Source organism: Leuciscus leuciscus (genome assembly GCF_965113295.1).
Source record: "Leuciscus leuciscus genome assembly, chromosome: 2".
Taxonomy (NCBI): domain Eukaryota; kingdom Metazoa; phylum Chordata; class Actinopteri; order Cypriniformes; family Leuciscidae; genus Leuciscus; species Leuciscus leuciscus.
The window spans coordinates 16,129,752-16,149,379 of NC_138726.1; the positions used below are offsets into that span (position 1 = coordinate 16,129,752).

The 19,628-nt window shown below is 38.6% G+C and overlaps 1 protein-coding gene across 1 annotated transcript in view; it reads right to left on the bottom strand.

Annotated features, from left to right (window-relative positions):
• Positions 1-19,628, bottom strand: part of LOC309485241 (uncharacterized protein) — a gene marked incomplete at its 5' end in the record, with an annotated part of 151,510 nt that overhangs the window by 109,255 nt on the left and 22,627 nt on the right. The window lies entirely within an intron of this gene.

A 19,628-nucleotide genomic window follows, 5' to 3' on the forward strand; every position in this document is an offset into this window, starting at 1 on the left:
AAAACTCATTATAAAATGAAATGAAACTAGTTGTGTAACCGACCGTTTCTTATATTGTCTCACTGTTTCAGTAGCACCTCACTGCAGTACACGAGATCCAGGGGGCGGAGTTGGATCCAGATGTAGGGGTGGAGATTGGTAGGTTTAGGGGTGGGTTTAGGGATCAGGGGGTGGAGATGGGTAGGTATATTTAAGGTGGGCGGAGTTGGATCTGGATCCAACTCCTCCCCTGGATTTCGGCTGTTTGGGCTCTAAAATAAAGACACAAAGACGGCACTGCACGTCTCACTTAACCCTCTGAGGTCTGAGCTGTTTTCTGGCCCTGGAGGTGTTCTGACATGCTCTGACATTTGTGCTTATTTCTGTTACTTGTGACATTGTCATGGCTAAAGTCTTATTACACTGTATTTAGAACAAACTCTGCTACAATAATATATCAGCAGCATGTATGTAAAAGTTTGTAGTTTTGAGATAATGACATTTATGCGTGGTTTGTGAAAATACCAAAAAAAATGTGTCACTGAAATAAGGCCATGAAACCCATACTGATTATTTCTTTACAAGACTTTTGAAAATTGTATCACGTAGCCTAGAATATTTGCTCCAAAACTATGTGAAAATCACCCTGACTGCTCATTCAGATAAGACAATATATTGATTTAAAATTTCTAAGACGTGTTTTGTGTGAGAAAGCCCTATGCGAAGAGGCGTGATCATCTCATGAATATGTAAGCCTTCAACACCTGAGAAAGACAAAGACACTCCCCTAACTGCCCTATTAGGAGCTATCAGGTCCTGACATTCAGAGCAACCTTGCACAAAGAATGAGGAGATTTAAAAAAGAATGGCTTTTAGATTGTTTGGATTTATTTACAACACAACATAATCCAAAAATACACAACAAATGACAAAAGAGCACATTGAAAACAATGATCCAAAGACAGAGACCTTTGTGCCATTCCTAAAAACATTGTACATACCTTTCATTTCCAAGGTGTTTGATTTTCACTTTACCATGTTCATGTACAGAGACTCATGTGAATGTTGAAGTCAGCAGGACTCAGTTGCATCTGGTCCCTGAAAGAAAAGAAAAAAAGAAAAAACTGTGAACATACTGATATCAAGAGAAACTATAGGGCTGCACGATTTTGGGAATAGATTTTAGATTTTTCTGGTTAAAATTTCTTTTTTAAATTCAGGCGAAATATGAAAGACAACATCTTGTTGACTAGATTTGGGTACAGTTTTTACTGTAGAATATACTGCCACATCAAATAAGCTTTTGTTTAGCAATTTCTATATCTATTTTTGTCAAAAATAAAGTCATCAACTAAGATGTTAGCTGTTCCAATGTTGACTATATTCAAACTAATGAATACATAGATAAAATGTAGGCCTATAATCTTTTTTTTTTTTACAAAGAAAGAGTACACTTGAAATATTGTTGAAATTGTAATTATTGTTGTAATTATAACCTTTTTAATAAAATAGCAAAACATATTTACAAGATAGATGTAAGCAAAATCTTAAATGGTCAATATAAGTCTTCTTCTAAATATATCTTTTGTCCTTGCATTGTGGCGCAGGTGTGACACTGAAAAAACAATTTTGAGAGGTAGGTTAAATAATAAAATAACTGGTATTTGGATGGCTGATGACTCAGTATGTTCCAGTACTCACCATGATGAGTCTAGTTATTCAAAGCCAGTCCAGAGGAATGCCGGAAAATCGGCCACAGGGTAAGTGTTCCAGACAAGTGCATTTATAAAAACAATTCTTAAAAATTATTTAGTTTATGAATAGTTCTCTAAAAGACAGCAGTGCATAGGCTAATTATTGACAGCTTTCCCAAATCATAAGTCTGCTACGCTACTACATATTGATAATTAGTGTACAGTATCTAGCAGTAATGTTAATCTAGTGCTAGTAATTTGTCCTGAATTAGTTATTAATTAGTTTTGCATGAATTGTGATTTTTTTTCATTATTTCTCTGGGAAGTATTGAAAAATAGTAGTTATTGATTAGTTATTAGTGAACTACCACTTAAATCTGTAAAAAAATTCTGTAGTTCTCTGTGAAGTATTAAAAAATAGTAGTTATTGATTAGTTAATAGTCCACTACGGTAACACTTTATTTTACGGTGCCCTTGATACAGAGTAATTACTTAATTAATTACTTAGTAATAGACTTTGTAATAACATGTAACAAAATGTACTTAACATGTAACTAAGTTATGGAACAGCCTATACTTACAGATTGTAATTACGCACATGTAATAGGCAGCTACTGTTACACATGTGTAACAAGCCGAGTCTGTTACATATTACATACACATTACTTGTATGTAACATAAAGTAAAGTGTATCAAGATTGTACTAAAGTGCACTTCCTGTGTATCTACAAATGGTATCCATCTGAATTAACCCACTAGTTCATAGCTTTAATACATGCATTAGCTTCCTAATTACATTGCAATTACAAAATATTACACAGGTATAAGCTACGTAAAATAAAGTGTATCAAGAATGTACTTAAGTGTACTTTGTGTATACATACCTTATCCATCTCTACCTTAGTTTGATTTAACTCACTAGTTCACAGCATAAATGCATGCAGTAGTTTCCTAATTACATTGTAATTACATAATATTACACAGGTATAAGCTACGTAAAATAAAGTGTATCAAGAATGTACTTAAGTGTACTTTGTGTATACATACCCTATCTTTATCTGCCTTAGTTTGATTTAACTCACTAGTTCACAGCTTAAATGCATGCAGTAGTTTCCTAATTACATTGTAATTACATAATATTACACAAGGATGAGCTACGTAAAATAAAGTGTATCAAGAATGTACTTAAGTGTACTTTGTGTATACATACCTTATCCATCTCTGCCTTAGTTTGATTTTACTCACTAGTTCACAACTTAAATGCATGCAGTAGAGTTCTCAACGGGTCGGGTCGGCCCGACAAACCCGACGGGACCCGCGGGTTCGGTCCGGGTTCGGGTCGGAAATATAAGCAAATGACTCGGGTCGGGTCGGACCTCGGGCTTAATCTTTTCCGCTCAGTGAAAAAAACAACAACAACAAACAATTTTTTATTACCGTAAAACTTCAAATAATAGCCGAGTCCCAAATAGACGCCTGTCTCTTTTAAACGCCTGGTGTGACGACAGGTTTGGGTAAATAAAGGCCGGTCTCAAATAGAGGCCTGGTCTGTTTTTTAGTATCGGGTTATACATGATATTCTAAAACCAGTCAGATCGTCTGTTCTATGTTTTGATTAGATTTCACGTGACAGACGCAACCGTTCATGAACGACTCATCACTATTCGCGCGCACGCGCGCGTGTGTGTATGTGTGTGAGGGAGAAAGAGGAGATAATATATTTCATTAACTTCGGGATGTTATCCTTAGGTATGTGGCCTGACTAGCTTCAGCGAGGATCACCTTATCCATTGTTTCAAAGAGGGAGAGCCGTGCGCATCTGGGCGGGAGCTGTTAGTGCAAGCAAGGCAGGCAGAGTTAGCGGAGGCCGGAGAGGGAGAAGTGGAGGAGAGCGACGTGGAGGAGGAATTCGCCAATGAACTTGTAATTGAGGATCGCGGGGATGATGATAGTGATGAATAGAGTAATTTTCTATCACATGATTGCAGTTGTTTTACAGGGTAGCCTTCATTCTTTCTTGTTGATGTGTTTCGGCAACAAGTTCATATGCTCGATGGATTTTAGTGGTAACTTGTGTTCTGCCCATTGCTGTCACATCGTTTCGTTTTTTATGTTTTTTTTTTATGCTGCTAATAGCCAAAGACATTTCTTACATTAAATTATTTGTTACACACATTCAAATTACTTATAAATAAAACATAATATAATGTGTTAACCTCCTACTGTCATGCTTGAATATCTCAACACTAAATTAAAGGCCTGTCTCTTATAGACGCCTGTCTCAAATACAAGCCGGTGCAGTTCGGCGATTTGGGTAAATAGAAGCCCGGGCTATTATTTGAAGTTTTACGGTAATCATCGCTGCTGTTCACCGTAAAGAAAGTCTGGCTGCTGCGTGCAACGTGCATCATGGAGAGGGGTGGGGGCAGACCTGACGCCGCTGCGTGCAAGCCTTTAGCCTGGAGAAGATGGAGTTGGTGAAAAGTAAACTTGCCGCAGGTGAATTCACCGTCGCTACTACAGGAGTGGGAAAATCAGAGGTCTGGAAAGTGTTTATTGTTTGTATTGTTAAAAGGCGTGAACATTAAAGGTTGATTTGAATTCCCGTCTGCTGGTCATGATAATAGGTGTATGAAAAAAAAAAAAAAAAAAAAAACGCGGGTTCGGGCAGATAATTCAAGTTGATGTGTCGGGTTACATCGGGTCCGGGCTTTAAAAACCACGGGCCGGGTCGGGTCGGGTTGTAATTTTCAGGCCCGTTGAGAACTCTAGCATGCAGTAGTTTCCTAATTACATTGTAATTACATAATATTACACAGGGATGAGCTACGTAAAATAAAGTGTATCAAGAATGTACTTAAGTGTACTTTGTGTATACATACCTTATCTTTCTCTGCCTTAGTTTGATTTAACTCACTAGTTCACAGCTTAAATGCATGCAGTAGTTTCCTTATTACATTGTAATTACATAATATTACACAGGTATAAGCTACGTAAAATAAAGTGTATCAAGAATGTACTTAAGTGTACTTCATGTGTATCTATAAACCTCATCCAACTCGGCTTGTTACACATGTGTAACAGTAGCTGCCTATTACATGTGTGTAATTACAATCTGTAAGTACAGGCTGTTCCATAACTTAGTTACATGTTAAGTACATTTTGTTACATGTTATTACAACGTCTATTACTAAGTACCTAATTAAGTAATTACTCTGTATCAAGGGCACCGTAAAATAAAGTGTTACCCTAGAGGGTTAATATTGTGTTACTCATTTGTTCCTGTGTACTTATTCATTAACAAAGGATCCGTATTGTAAAGTGTTACCAATAACTTTATTTAAATAAATGAATATTCAAATATTTGTTTTGTTTTTATGAGCTCAAATATTAGAATACAATATTTTTTAAAAATGCCCATCCCTTATGTAAAGATATAAAAACAAGTGTGTGTGTGTACAGGTTTGGCTATACTTGTGAGGGCCAAATGCCCTCACTTATATAGTGAAATATTACAACAAACGACTAGTGAGGAAATTTTTATAATTCTTACTAGTTAAAAAGGCTTATAAATTGGCCAAAACTTGTTTTTATTTAAATCTAGTGTTTTGCATGTGTCTGTGAGGTTAAAGGTATAGTTCGGCCAAAAATGATATTAAACCCATGATTTACTCACCCTCAAGCCGTTCGAGATGCAAATGTCAATCATTTTTCAGACGAACACATTTTCAGTTATTTTAGAAAATGTCTTAGATCTTTCAGTGGTTATGATGTCAAGTTATGGGGTCCACCTCCTTCAAGTCCCAAAAATGTGCATGCATCCTTCACAAAAGGAATCCATCCGGCTCCAGGGGGATAAACGAAAGCTTCTGAGGGTAATCTGTGCGGTTTTGTCGTAAAAATATACATATTTAAAACTTTATAAATGAAAATAACTGGCTTCCGGCAACGGTCGACGCGCGTTCACGGGAGATGGATTCCGGCGTATGACGTAGGACGTAGCGTAGGAAGCGATGAGTAAAGGCAGATGGGGGAAGAATTGCATTCAAATGAACACACGATGCCCTTGGGTTCTGCCGACGCAGCAGTTTCTCCTGTCCAGAAATCCAGGGGAGAATCACATAAAAGGCGGTTTGGGGTTCATCTCTCTCATGACGAAGGGCAGCAGATTAATCATTTCCCATTTATTGACAACACTCGATAAATGTGGCAGACAGCAGTGTCATTGTTCTACGTGTAAGTCAGGGGTGTCCAATCCTTTTTTAACCCTCTGGGGTCTGAGGTGTTTTCTGACATTTGTGCTTATTTCTGTTACTTATAACATTTTCTTGGCTAAAGTCTTATTGCACTGTATTTAGCACAAACTCTGCTACAATAATATGTGAGCAGCATGTATGTCAAATGTTGTAGTTTTGAGAAAATGCGTGGTTTGTGAAAAAAATGATCATAATAAAAATATATTTTAAGTCACTGAAATAAGGCCATAAAACCCATAATGAATATTTGTTCACAAGCCTTTTGAAAACTGTATCTTGTAGCCTTGATTTTTTGCTTCAAAACGATATGAAAATCACCCTGCCCACTCATTCACATAAAACAATATTGTGGCAAGCAGGGCGGGGCCGAAAACCATGAGAGAACGGTGTGAGGCCGCTGGCGTGAATGATAATGAGCGACACCTGCGAGCTGCACTGGTCTTGTATCATGGAGGAGCTTCGAAAGCATAAAGGGAAGAGCGACGATAGTGTAGGACGAGAGAGGACCAGGCCTGGACATTTACATTTTGTTTAAGTGTTGTTCTGTTGTTTAATAGGTACAATGCTACTAAATGTGTGTGCTGCAGTTGTCAGTGAGGGGCTTCTGCCTTTAATTTCGTTTTGTGTTTGTTTATTTTGGAATTAAAGTTTGTGAAATGTTCTCCTTCCCACAACAACTAACCTCATTACATTGTAGCCAAAACCTGGGAGGAAGGAGGAACACGCTGTCAAAGAGCCCTCGCCGCTGTGGGGAATCTGCAGTATCATCGAGCATGGCTGTACAGAGTCTGCCGCCATGGACGCTCGAGGCGGTGGGCTGGAGTGAGTTGCCGGGAGAATGGACGAACTCGCTGCCCGCTGCCTGGGTTCTGGAGGGGCAGCTGCCGTCCGTGAAGGAGCGGAGGAGTCGCTGCTGTGGGCTGGATATACCTAGAATCCCAGAATGATGGGGAGGAGCAGGGAACGGGGTACTCCTGCCGGCTGCCCAAACCACGAGGTACTCGTGAGTACCCCTCAGCCTGCGAGGGGCGATGGCGGTATGTGGCAAGCAGGGCGGGGCCAAGAGCAATGAGAGAACAGCGCGAGGCCGGTGGCGTGACTGATAATGAGGTGTGAATGGTACTGTGACAGAACTAGAAGAAAGAGTGAGGAGATTAAAATAATGTCTTTTTGATTGTTTGTGTTTTATTTACAACACAACACAATACAAATAACGAAGGACAAAATGGACATTATTGAGCACACTGATCTAAACATAGAGATTTGAACAGTCACTCACCTTTGTGCCATTCCTGAAACAATTCCTGTTCAACATCCCTGTCATTTCCAAAGTGTTGCGATTTCATTTTACCATGTTCATGGTAAACTCAAGGTTTATGTTTCTCGTGTGAATCGTGTGAATGTTTAAGTCAGCAGGACTCATCAGTGGCATCTGGTCCCTGTAAAAAAAATAAAAAAAATAAAAAAAATAATTGTAGTTCCTTCTGATGGAAGTAGTAACACCTGAGACATGTAACTCGAGTAGCTGTGTTTATTGCAGCCCTGAGAGGACTACAGACACTCGATTTTTATACTCCCTTTTTCAGAGTACTTACATTTTAATTATGTATTGGTATATAAAGACAGTTTAAACAAATTTGGGAATTTTTTTTTTTTGAAAAAACCTGCCTACCTTGCCTTTAATTTAGAATTAATTATCCATTATTTAAGTTAATTATTAACCTGTATATAGTAGTTATCATTAGTCCTCTGGGAGGTATGAAAAAATAGTAGTTATTGATTAGCTAATAGTGAACTACCATATTCAACTGAGCACTATTAATTACTGATTCGTTAATCTGAGTTACTAGAGTGTTATTGCATTACTCATTTGTTCCTGTTTAGTTATTCATTAATGATGGAATAGTATTCTAAAGTGTTACCCAAGTTTATGTAACAATAACACGTTAACTAATGTAAGTGGGAATAAATTACTTACCCCTGCTGGATCTTCTTCTGAGGCAAATCCAAGGTAAACTCACAGGGCCCTATCTTGCACCCAGCGCAATTGACTTTGTACACCGACACATGTATCATTCCTATTTTGCACCCGCGCATAGCGGACTTTTCCCTCCACAGATGCACGTCGGTAAACTAGCAAATGCATTTGCGCTCCCGGGGGTGGTTCAGCGCAAAGAGGAGGCGTGTTCCGGCGCAAACGTTCCCTGATGCTATTTTGCAGGTTTAGAAAACAATTCCGCTACCGACCAGGAAAAACCTAGTTTAAAGTCAGTGGCGCGTTGCGCATGTTATTCATATGCTATTTTAAGGGGGCATGCTTGGCCATAATCAATGTAGCGTGTGCACAACGCGCATACACTTTGATCCTCTCATCTACACAGAAGCAGCAGTTTTCATTTTTGCAAATCATACATTATTACAATAGATAGATAGATAGATAGATAGATAGATAGACAATTTATTATAAAAGCATACATCTAGCTTACACATTTACCCAAATTATCATGCGCCTGTTTAACCCTCTGAGGTCTGAGCTGTTTTCTGGGCTCTGGAGGTGTTCTGACATGCTCTGACATTTGTGTTTTTTTCTGTTACTAGTGACATTTTCATGGCTAAAGTCTAATTACACTGTATTCAGCACAAACTCTGCTACAATAATATATCAGCAGCATGTATGTAAAAGTTTGTAGTTTTGAGATACAATTTCTTACCTTTCTTACCGCGTTTCTCGACCTCAGAGGGTTAACCGAAGTTAATTTGGGTGTGTTTCTCCATCCCCAATGTAACTTCTCTGTCTTTTACGGGCCTGACGAGAACGTCGGTCTCCTCGGCTGTGAACCGCTCCTGGCAAATCCGCCGTTACAATAGCAATCCACCATGGAAAAAGCGCATCTGCTCTTAAAGGGAATGTGAGATGTCACTCTGATTGGTTTATTTCACGTTACGCCCAAACCACACCTATGAATAATGAAGCTACTTCAGACCAACCCATTTTAGATTTGTGTCGGGACCCGCCCACAAAGTTACTTGCGTTTTGCGCTTGATACTTGCGTTTCAGATCGTTAAAGTAGGGCCCACAGTGCGTCTTCCAAACTCAATGAAAAGCAGACGAATGATGAAGCTTGATATTTGTTTATGGAGGGGGGTGTTTACAGGTTAGCGTTTACACATGGACGATTAGCATGTGAATGCTGCACAGCGCGTGGGTGTGGTCACAATACTGATAATGAGCAGACGCCTGCGAAACTGTCCCTCTCGTTGGTTTCATATGGATTATATAAACAGAGAATATTGAAGAATTTGTTTCCAAAACACGATAAATCCATTTTGATTAATTTGAGTAAAATGTGTTTTCTTTACCAAGAAAGTGGCAAGATGAAAACCACTATTTTCTGTTTTGATTTTCAAAGATTTATTGTCAATACTAATCTTATATACAGGCACTGGACTAAAAATACATTCAATCAGCCATCGCTTGGAAATACCTCCTGAACTTTTTTGGCGGCAATCAGCTGTAAAATGGCTTGGTCCTGCTCAGTTTACGTTGACTTTGAGTAAAACAATTGAACGTTTTTCAAAAGATCCCCTGGGGTCAACGTGTCAGCGTGACAGAAGTTTGATGCTCCTCCCGAGTGCCTTATCTTCTTAATCTCCTAACGTAAATGATTTCGATGGCTTACGTTTCTTCCCTACTGCAGAAACCACCACAGGTTCATCAATGCCGTCAAAATTATAAATTTTTTGTTTGTTTGTTGTTTAAAAAGTACGAAGTAGATAAGGAAAACTAGGATGCTGGGTGTATTCAAAGTGCCGCCGTTACTGTTTACAATGCGTTGAATAGTGTGCTGTGATTGGTTGAGCGAATTTATCGCATTCTGCAGGGAAGGGGGTGCTCAAGCCTTTTTCAAAATTAATCAAAAGTTTCCTTCTCAAACAATGATCAATGATAATATTGTGGTCAATAAAACAAAATGCATTTGATTATAATTAACATGACAATGTGTACAAAACTAAAGTAGCCTAAATTCACGTATTTTTACGTTTCTGTCAATCTGAGGTCGGTGTCGTTGCCACAACGCGTTGCTATAGGTTGCATCACTTGCGTCAAGTTGCTTCGGACGAGTATGGCGGCAAATCAATGCCAATAATAAACGAGCGCACAACTGATGCGGGCGCGCGCGGTAAATGACATACGCGAGAGGATAACAGATCTACACGCGAAGAAACGGGAACTCGCGAGCTCATTCAAACCCTGCGCGCGCGCATGACATCATCTCTGCACGCAATACAAGCCCTCGCGTGCGCGCATGATCATTCCCCACGCGCTCGCGCTTGATCTGCTCTCGCCTGCTGCTTTTGCTCGCTCGAACACTTTTATTTTTGGCAGTCGAGGGGCGGGACTTACTGTTTTAATAACCTCAAATGTCATTGGTTACTTTTCCCCTTTTCCAGAAGTCAGTTGCGATTGGACGCCTGTCCAATGACTCGTAATTCACTTGACTTGAGACATGAGACATCACTTCATTTGTTTTATTTATTGTGTGTAATGTGATTTAATGCATTGTTAATATAGAATAGATTCTTACCAGATACTTTATTAACAGAAAGTCTTATTGCATTGTGTTGTTAAGAGATATTTAGGCTACAGACTATGACGCATTTCCATGGTTATTAGCATTGCAAATTGACCCAAATTTGTATACATTTTTACATTTTATATTTATAACACTGTGATTTGTGATATTGGCATTAAAATATCTAAAATAAATTGGAGAAAAATGGGAATGTAAAGTCATACAGGTGAAACTCGAAAAATTAGAATAAGTTCATGTGCAAAAGTTTATTTATTTCAGTAATTCAACTTACAAGGTGAAACTAATATATAGACTTGTTACATGCAAAGTGAGATATTTCAAGCCTTTATTTGTTATAATTTTGATGATTATGGCTTACAGTTTATGAAAACCTTTTCACAATATTCTAATTTTGAATTTGTTTCTATTTTTGAACTTTTGCACCATGTTCTAACTTTTCGAGATTCACCTGTATTTGCTGTATATCACCACTACATTACCACTATACTCTCATTCACCACTATTTACGTTTACCCAACCAAAATTATATTGGTTCTGAGAACCTCAGAAATGTAAAACGTGTCCATTAAATAGTTGCAAATATAACAAGGGCTTTGGGTGAAAGATACATTACTTGTTTATCAATATTCAAGAGTTGTTGTGTAAGCTTTTGTTATCATCCTGTGTATTACTATTATGTCAATTTTGAGTGGTTTATTATATTTTCTATTAAATGTAAAAGGGATTCTGGCTTCTCAAGTTAAGATACAGTACACAGCATAAATGATTACACCCCTCTGAAACCCAAACAAATTCAGATTTTTTTCTTTATCTAGGGCTTTTTTTTTTTTTGAAGATATGTTATGTTCAGATGGGGTGTAATCATTTATACGGTGTACTGTACTTGCCTCATACTTTCTCTTATTAGGTTATTAGCTTACAAAAAGTTAGATGGTTAAGATCACTATATAATATTTTAATATCTAATTTGCTGGGTTTAATTTTGTTCCTCTATATTTTGTAGCAAATTCTGAAAAGGCATTTGTAAGCTAATTCATGCTGTGTACTGTATCTTAACTTTGAGAAGCCAGAACCCCTTTTGCATTTAATAGAAAACATAATTAACCACTTATATTACCTAAAAATTTATAAAAGATTTGGTCAATTTGCAATGCTAATAACCATGGAAATGCGTCATAGTCTGTAGCCTAAATATCTTTTAACGACACAATGCAATAAGACTTTCTGTTAATAAAGTATCTGGTAAGAATCTATTCTATATTAACAATGCATTAAATCACATTACACACAATAAATAAAACAAATGAAGTGATGTCTCATGTCTCAAGTCAAGTGAATTACGAGTCATTGGACAGGCGTCCAATCGCAACTGACTTCTGGAAAAGGGGAAAAGTAACCAATGACATTTGAGGTTATTAAAACAGTAAGTCCCGCCCCTCGACTGCCAAAAATAAAAGTGTTCGAGCGAGCAAAAGCAGCAGGCGAGAGCAGATCAAGCGCGAGCGCGTGGGGAATGATCATGCGCGCACGCGAGGGCTTGTATTGCGTGCAGAGATGATGTCATGCGCGCGCGCAGGGTTTGAATGAGCTCGCGAGTTCCCGTTTCTTCGCGTGTAGATCTGTTATCCTCTCGCGTATGTCATTTACCGCGCGCGCCCACATCAGTTGTGCGCTCGTTTATTATTGGCATTGATTTGCCGCCATAGACGAGGGTCTAAAACTCTGTGTGTGGACGGCAGGCGTAACCATAGTTCAAATTACAGGGGGTACTGGGGGGTACTATACCCCCCAATGAAGAGCCAGTCCCCCAAATGGACAGAAATATAAGTTTTGGGGGGGTCAGATAATTTTTCTGATATTGTGAAAAAATATAATTACAGTTACAACACCCCTATTGTGGACCGTACCATTTTTAACCACCGTGGCTAGAAGCAATGGAGATAGAGAACGACTTCAACTTCTCAAGCAAGTTTCAACGTTGGATGACAAAACGCTAGTTTCATAAAGTATCATTCTTTTCAACATTCCTTATTTGTATATTCAAAAATATTTAAAATAATCTAATTTAATACAGTTATAATTTTTCAATGTACATTATTTAATTTGATTGGTAACAGCCTAGTGTCTAATTATTTTAATTGAATATATTTATCAAATTTAAGAATTTGAAATGAAAGATGGAGCATACATTTAATAAAATTAGGGGAAAATGCCCTTTATAAAGGTTGTAGCGACAATGCCTCTATTTTAGGGAATTTATTAGCTCAAATGAGAGGTAATATTCATAAGATATGAATATGCATATGCCGTTTACACAAATCAAATTATTCCAAATAGGGAATAGGTCAAACCTCAGCTTATATCAATAATTAACCAGATTACTCGTAGTAACTTACTGATATAAGTAGATAGAATTATATTTTAATTAGGGGAAATTTAGGTAGAGGTTAATTCTCATTTATCATGCAACCTATCCGTCCGGCAGATAGTATGGACAATTTCTGAACAGAAACCTATCGTCTCCAACACCGACAAATAATTTTCCTGTGGCCACGAGGAATGATTATTTTCATGCTTTAGACAACTTAGATAGTTTACTAGTAAAATCAAGGTAGAGCTGTAACTTTGGACCGCACCTTCAGTAATGATACAAAAAGACAAATTCAATTCAAAAGGATTATGGAATTTTAATTACACAAGCTAAAGATTACATGTACTATTTCAATCACGCAGGAGTAAATATGCATAACAAACAAACAATATAAACGATCGCAAATAAGAAATAAAATAAAATAAAATAAAATAGAGTTTATGAGAGGGAAAGCATTCCTTCACACCGAGACCCCAACAGTTTCTAATAATTCTTAGACTTAAACAACATTTCTTTCGGATTGCGAATTTAAGAAGGTAACTTTACTTTACTTGTTTTGCCTATCGGCCCTTGTTTGTGCGTCTGTTGTGGACAAAAGGAGCCTGGAACACGTGATCTGATGCGTCGTCAAGGCGGAGTTCGTTGCGATGGTAACCCAGAGCGTTCGTCAACTTAGCCAAAGATGATTTAGCCTTAAGTTGGTTTCGTTGGTTTGTAAGGAAATTATCAAACTGAGATAAACTATCAAGAAAAGAAAGACTTAGAATAAAAAACGAAATAAAAGCAAACGAAGGTTTCTTGGAAGAAGGAAGGAGGCGGGTCTCTCTCTCTCTGGCGAACTGCAAGGATCGAGAGATATGGCGCCCTGTTTTGAAGGCGCTAAAGTCACGCCTTCTCACGTGCGTGACCCAATCGTCTGGAAGGACGATTGTGGCCACCTCCTTACGTTTTGCAAAGGTACACGCCTCTTCTGACTATGTACTGACGGAATAAACTCGTTCATGAACATTTATAAAACTGGTATTAATGAAAGAATGCATCCTCTGATATTTTGTGTTAAAGATTCAACACCGTTGGTTTTTCTTGAACGCAACGGTACCACGGATCGTGATTCTGACAGTTAATAACAAGGAGTTACCTGATTCTTTATAATAATAAGCATTTCACTTTTGATTATACCATAAAACTTAGTTATATCGGTCCGCCGTATGGGGCCCATGAGACACAACACAAATACATAAAAAAAATACATTGGCAAAAGGTTGATTTTTGACCACAAAGTCCAGGGATGAGAGTGTCTCTGTGTTTGTGTGTGCATTGAGTTCATCCGCAGTTCGACCGCGTGGTGAACTTTTGTCCTCTCCCCCCCTCAGGGGAGTTACTATGTATGTATGTATGTGCGTGTTACACTTAATGGGCTTTTGGTCGAACATCTGTTAAACAGTTCGTGGTTTGTTTGTGAGATGTTAGATGCTGTGAAGAATCCCCAGGGGTAATAGCATCTCCAGTCCGACTGGCGTTTTGCTGTTCACAAATCTTAGCCGAAACAGTCGAACAGAAGGTTGTGTGTTTACTCAGGGATAGATTAGGGTCTTTTGGATCAGGGATCAATGATTTATGCCGATAGTAGGCGCCAATCGGTCTGCACGTTCTGCGCGTCGGAGTCTTAAGACAATAGAGGGGTTTGTAAATGAGGATTCCAGTAAGGCAAGGCAAGGCAAGGCAAGTTTATTTATATAGCACATTTCATACACAATGGCAATTCAAAGTGCTTTACATAGAAGAATTAAAACAGTTTAGAAAAATAAAATGAAATACAGTACAGTACAGTCGGACGAACAGCGGCACAGTGCTTATTCAGTAAATGCATAGCTAAACAGAGGTGTTTTGAGTCTGGATTTGAATGTGACCACTGTAGGAGCACATCTGATCTCTTCTGGAAGCTGGTTCCAGCTGCGGCTGGCATAATAGCTAAAAGCAGACTCACCATGCTTAGAGTGAACCCTTGGTATTTCTAGCTGATATGATCCTAATGATCTGAGTGATCTGTTGGGTTTATATTCAGTGAGCATATCTGCAATGTATTGAGGTCCTAGGCCATTGAATGATTTATATACCAGTAATAATACTTTGAAATCAATCCTAAATCTAACTGGGAGCCAGTGTAAAGACCTGAGGACTGGTGTGATATGTTCATATTTTCTGGTTCTGCTCAGAATCCTGGCGGCAGCGTTCTGTATGAGCTGCAACTGTCTTATGGTCTTTTTGGGAAGGCCAGTGAGGAGTCCATTACAATAATCCACCCTGCTGGTGATGAAAGCATGCACAAGTTTCTCTAAGTCTTGTCTGGAAACAAAGCATCTAATTCTTGCAATATTTTTCAGATGATAGTATGCTGATTTAGTTATTTCTTTGACATGACTACTGAAACTAAGGTCTGACTCTAGTGTCACACCAAGATTCCTGACTTGATTTTTAGTTGTTTGACCCCTAGAGAGAAGGTATGCGTTCACCTTGAGAACTTCATCTTTGTTTCCAAACGCAATAACTTCAGTTTTGTCTTTGTTTAATTGAAGAAAGTTTTGACACATCCAAATGTTGACCTCATCAATGCATTGGCACAGGGAGTCAATGGGGCTGTAATCATTAGGCGATAGGGCTAAGTACAGCTGTGTGTCGTCTGCATAGCTGTGGTAAGCAATTTGGTTGTTTCTCATTATTTGGCTCATTGGGAGCATATACAGGTTGAACAGGAGTGGCGCAAGAATTGAGCCTTGAGGGACTCCGCATGTCATGGATGTCCACTCAGACTTATGGTCTCCTATACTCACATAATAACCTCTCCCATCTAAGTATGACCTGAACCATTTTAGGACTATCCCAGAAAGCCCCACCCAGTTTTCCAGCCAGATTGTTCTTTTTCAGGAGGGGCTTGACAACTGCAGTTTTCAGGGAGTTTGGAAAACTCCCAGAGAGAAGTGAGGCATTTACCACTTCTAGAAGATCTGCTTCTAAACTGTTTAACACACTTTTGAAAAAAGATGTGGGAAGTGTGTCAAGAGCGCATGTTGATGTTTTAAGGTGCTGTACGGTTTCTACCAAAATTTTGCCATCAATTTTTTTGAAATCAGACAAAGTTACTACTTTTTCAGGTGGTCTGATCTGTCTGACCCCAGCACAACTCAAGGATGTGCTGATCACCTTTCTGATATTATTGATTTTCTCAGAGAAGAAAGAAGCAAACTCCCTGCACTTGCTGTTTGAGAGCATTTCACTGGGAATCTGGCTTGGGGGGTTTGTCAGTCTCTCTACAGTAGCAAAAAGAGTGCGTGTGTTGTTTAAATTGCAGTTTATAATATTTGAGAAGAAAGTCTGTCTAGCTTTGCCTAGTTCCATATTGAAAGCATGAAGGCTGTCTTTGTAGATGTTATAATGGACTACAAGTTTTGTCTTCCGCCACATGCGCTCTGCTTTTCTGCATTGTCTTTTCATATTTTGCACTGCTGTTGAGTTTCTCCAAGGTGCTTTTTGTCTGCCACTCTTCTTCCTGACTTTCACAGGAGCAATATCATCAATTGCACTTTTAACTTTTGAATTAAAAGAATCAAGGAGAAAATCAACAGAGTCAGCAGATATGCTTGGTGTTAAGGATATAGCCTTCATAAATAGTACACTAGTGTTCTCATTTAAGCATCTCTTCTTGACAGACTCAGATCTAGCTTCAGTGGCAGGAGAGATCAATATATCAAAGAAAATACAGAAATGATCAGACAGTGCTACATCCTTAATAACAATCGATGAGATGTTTAGACCCTTACTGATAAGTAAATCTAGAGTGTGTCCATGATTGTGTGTGGGTCCATGTACATGCTGAGTCAGATCAAAAGTTTTTAAAACAGTTTTGATTTCTTTTGCCATATTGTTTTCTGCATTATCTATGTGAATGTTCAAATCTCCAGCAATGGCAAAACAGTCAAACTCTGAGGTAATTGTTGATAACAGTTCTGTAAATTCCTCAGCAAAGGCTGGAGAGTATTTTGGAAGCCTGTAAATAATGATGAGTAAAATGCGTGGAGCACCTTTTAATACAATACCCAGATATTCGAAAGACGTGTAGTTCCCAAATGATATTTGCTTACATTGATAGATATCTTTAAAAAGAGCAGCTAGACCCCCACCTCTCTTAACAGCTCTGCAGACACTCATAAAAGTAAAGTTAGGAGGGGCTGTTTCATTGAGGATTGTTGCACTGCAGCTGTCTTCTAGCCAGGTTTCATTTAGAAGCATAAAATCCAGGTTGTTTGTGGTTATTAAGTCATTGACTAGAAGTGATTTATTTTTAAGTGAGCGGATGTTTAAAATTGATAACTTAACAGTCTTACTTTTTTTCCCTACACCAATCTTAGTTAGACGTGCAATAGGCACCAGATTAGTTGAGTTTGCTGTACGGCTATTGAAGGCCTTAGACTTTCTATCTTGTAATAGAACAGCAATAGAGAAAGATACAGGCACACTGGGTTCACGCTTGTTCTGTAAACATTTGAGAAAGTTACTGTTATCAAAGCGGGGACCCGACATACATCACTGAGAGCTGGTATCAGTTGTTTTTGGTTCACCTCGAGCAGATGGAGGAGGGTGTGGGCCCTGGCGTTGTGGCAGAGGCCGAAGAGCTCTCACAGAGGCAGGGGGAGTAAGTTGATTAGGTCCCAGACTAGAGAGGGGGTTTGATCACAGGGTAATTTCAGTAATTTAATCAACACGCAGGCCGGGTGACCTGCCTTCCGTTACAAGGTACAAACAATTATTCGGAGTGTTTTTAAACAGTGATGTAATGAAACATTGACAATTTAACCTTGAAGGGAGTAAAGTCTCTGTTTAGGCTATTAAAGGAACACTCCGACTTTTTGAGACTTTAGCTTATTCACATTATCCCCCAGAAGCTTATTCACATTATCCCCCAGAGTTAGATAAGTCCATACATACCTTTTTCATTTCTGTGCGTTCTGTAAGTGTTATTTGACGCACCCACCGCTAGCCTAGCTTAGCACAAAGACTGGATGTAAATGGATAGTGTTAGCATAGTAATCCCAATAAGTGACAAAATAATTCAAACATTTTCCTATTTACATGTTGTGATCTGTATAGTCACAGCGTGTACAAAAAACAAGGCTATATGAGACAGAGACCATTTTTAATCGTATAAATACTGGGAACTATATTCTCACTCGGCGTAGGAGCACAGCTAGCGTTACTTGGGCGGAGTGGCTACTTGGGCGGAGTGATCAGCGCAGCACACGAGACGCCCACACGAGACACACTGTATGCAATGGCAATACTACAATTTCATTGAACTATGAATGATCATTATAACAAAATCACTTACTTGGTGGACAGCTGACCATTAGGTTCACTCGGCATGGGGCGTTTCTTCCAGTTGATCTTGTCACATTGGGGAAAAAAAACGACAACTGCCGGGTGTATTAGGGCAGAGAAATCTTCCGTGGAAGTGACGCAAATATTTTGATTGTCATCAGCCCTTGACATTGATGGCAATACCCGGTCCCATTCATTACAACAAAGACACTCGGTTTCTGTGGGCATAGGTTGGCATGTTCCACATTTACACCACCAGTCCGTGTTCGTTCTGATTCTCCCTTCGACATCAATCTGTTCGACATCTTGTCTTACAGCTTCCAAAGTTTGTAACTCCTCGTCTGTGTATTCTGGCTCAAACCTATATGGTTCGGGATCTTGGTTTGATACACAGTAAAATTCCTCTGAGTCTGACAATTCCTCAAAGTCAGCCATGATCATGAGTCACGTCTAGCGAGTTAGTCACGTTTGTTTTGTTTACGGAACCATCAACAGAACAGGGCGTCTCGTGTGCTGCGCTGATCACTCCGCCCAAGTAGCCACTCCGCCCAAGTAACGCTAGCTGTGCTCCTACGCCGAGTGAGAATATAGTTCCCAGTATTTATACGATTAAAAATGGTCTCTGTCTCATATAGCCTTGTTTTTTGTACACGCTGTGACTATACAGATCACAACATGTAAATAGGAAAATGTTTGAATTATTTTGTCACTTATTGGGATTACTATGCTAACACTATCCATTTACATCCAGTCTTTGTGCTAAGCTAGGCTAGCGGTGGGTGCGTCAAATAACACTTATAGAACGCACAGAAATGAAAAAGGTATGTATGGACTTATCTAACTCTGGGGGATAATGTGAATAAGCTAAAGTCTCAAAAAGTCGGAGTGTTCCTTTAAGGAAATGTAATTTTGCCAAAAGAAGAACTTTTATTTTAAATAAATGTTCATTTTAAATCAGCCTACTTCAGTGTGATATGTTACCATATTATCATGCTTAACACTAAGAATTTGAATAATTGTAATCAGTTATATATATATGATGATCAGATGCAAATATCTAAATATAGGCAGTTTGCGGGTGGATTATTTATTTTTAATAGTGGATTCGGATGACTCAAAGTGCACCAGATTAATGAATTTATCTTTAAAATGTACAAAATTTTCTTATTATGATTTTACCACCTCCGCTTCCTTTTGAGCCAGGAAAAACCCTGAAATAGGCGATAGGCTTCTTGTAAAGGTATTACTATTTACTAGTTATTAGAATGGTATTTCAGTGCACTTAACATCTAACTTTTGGGAGTTGATCAAAACTGTTCTCTTTTGGATATATAACAATGAGATATGGTTCCCAATTCC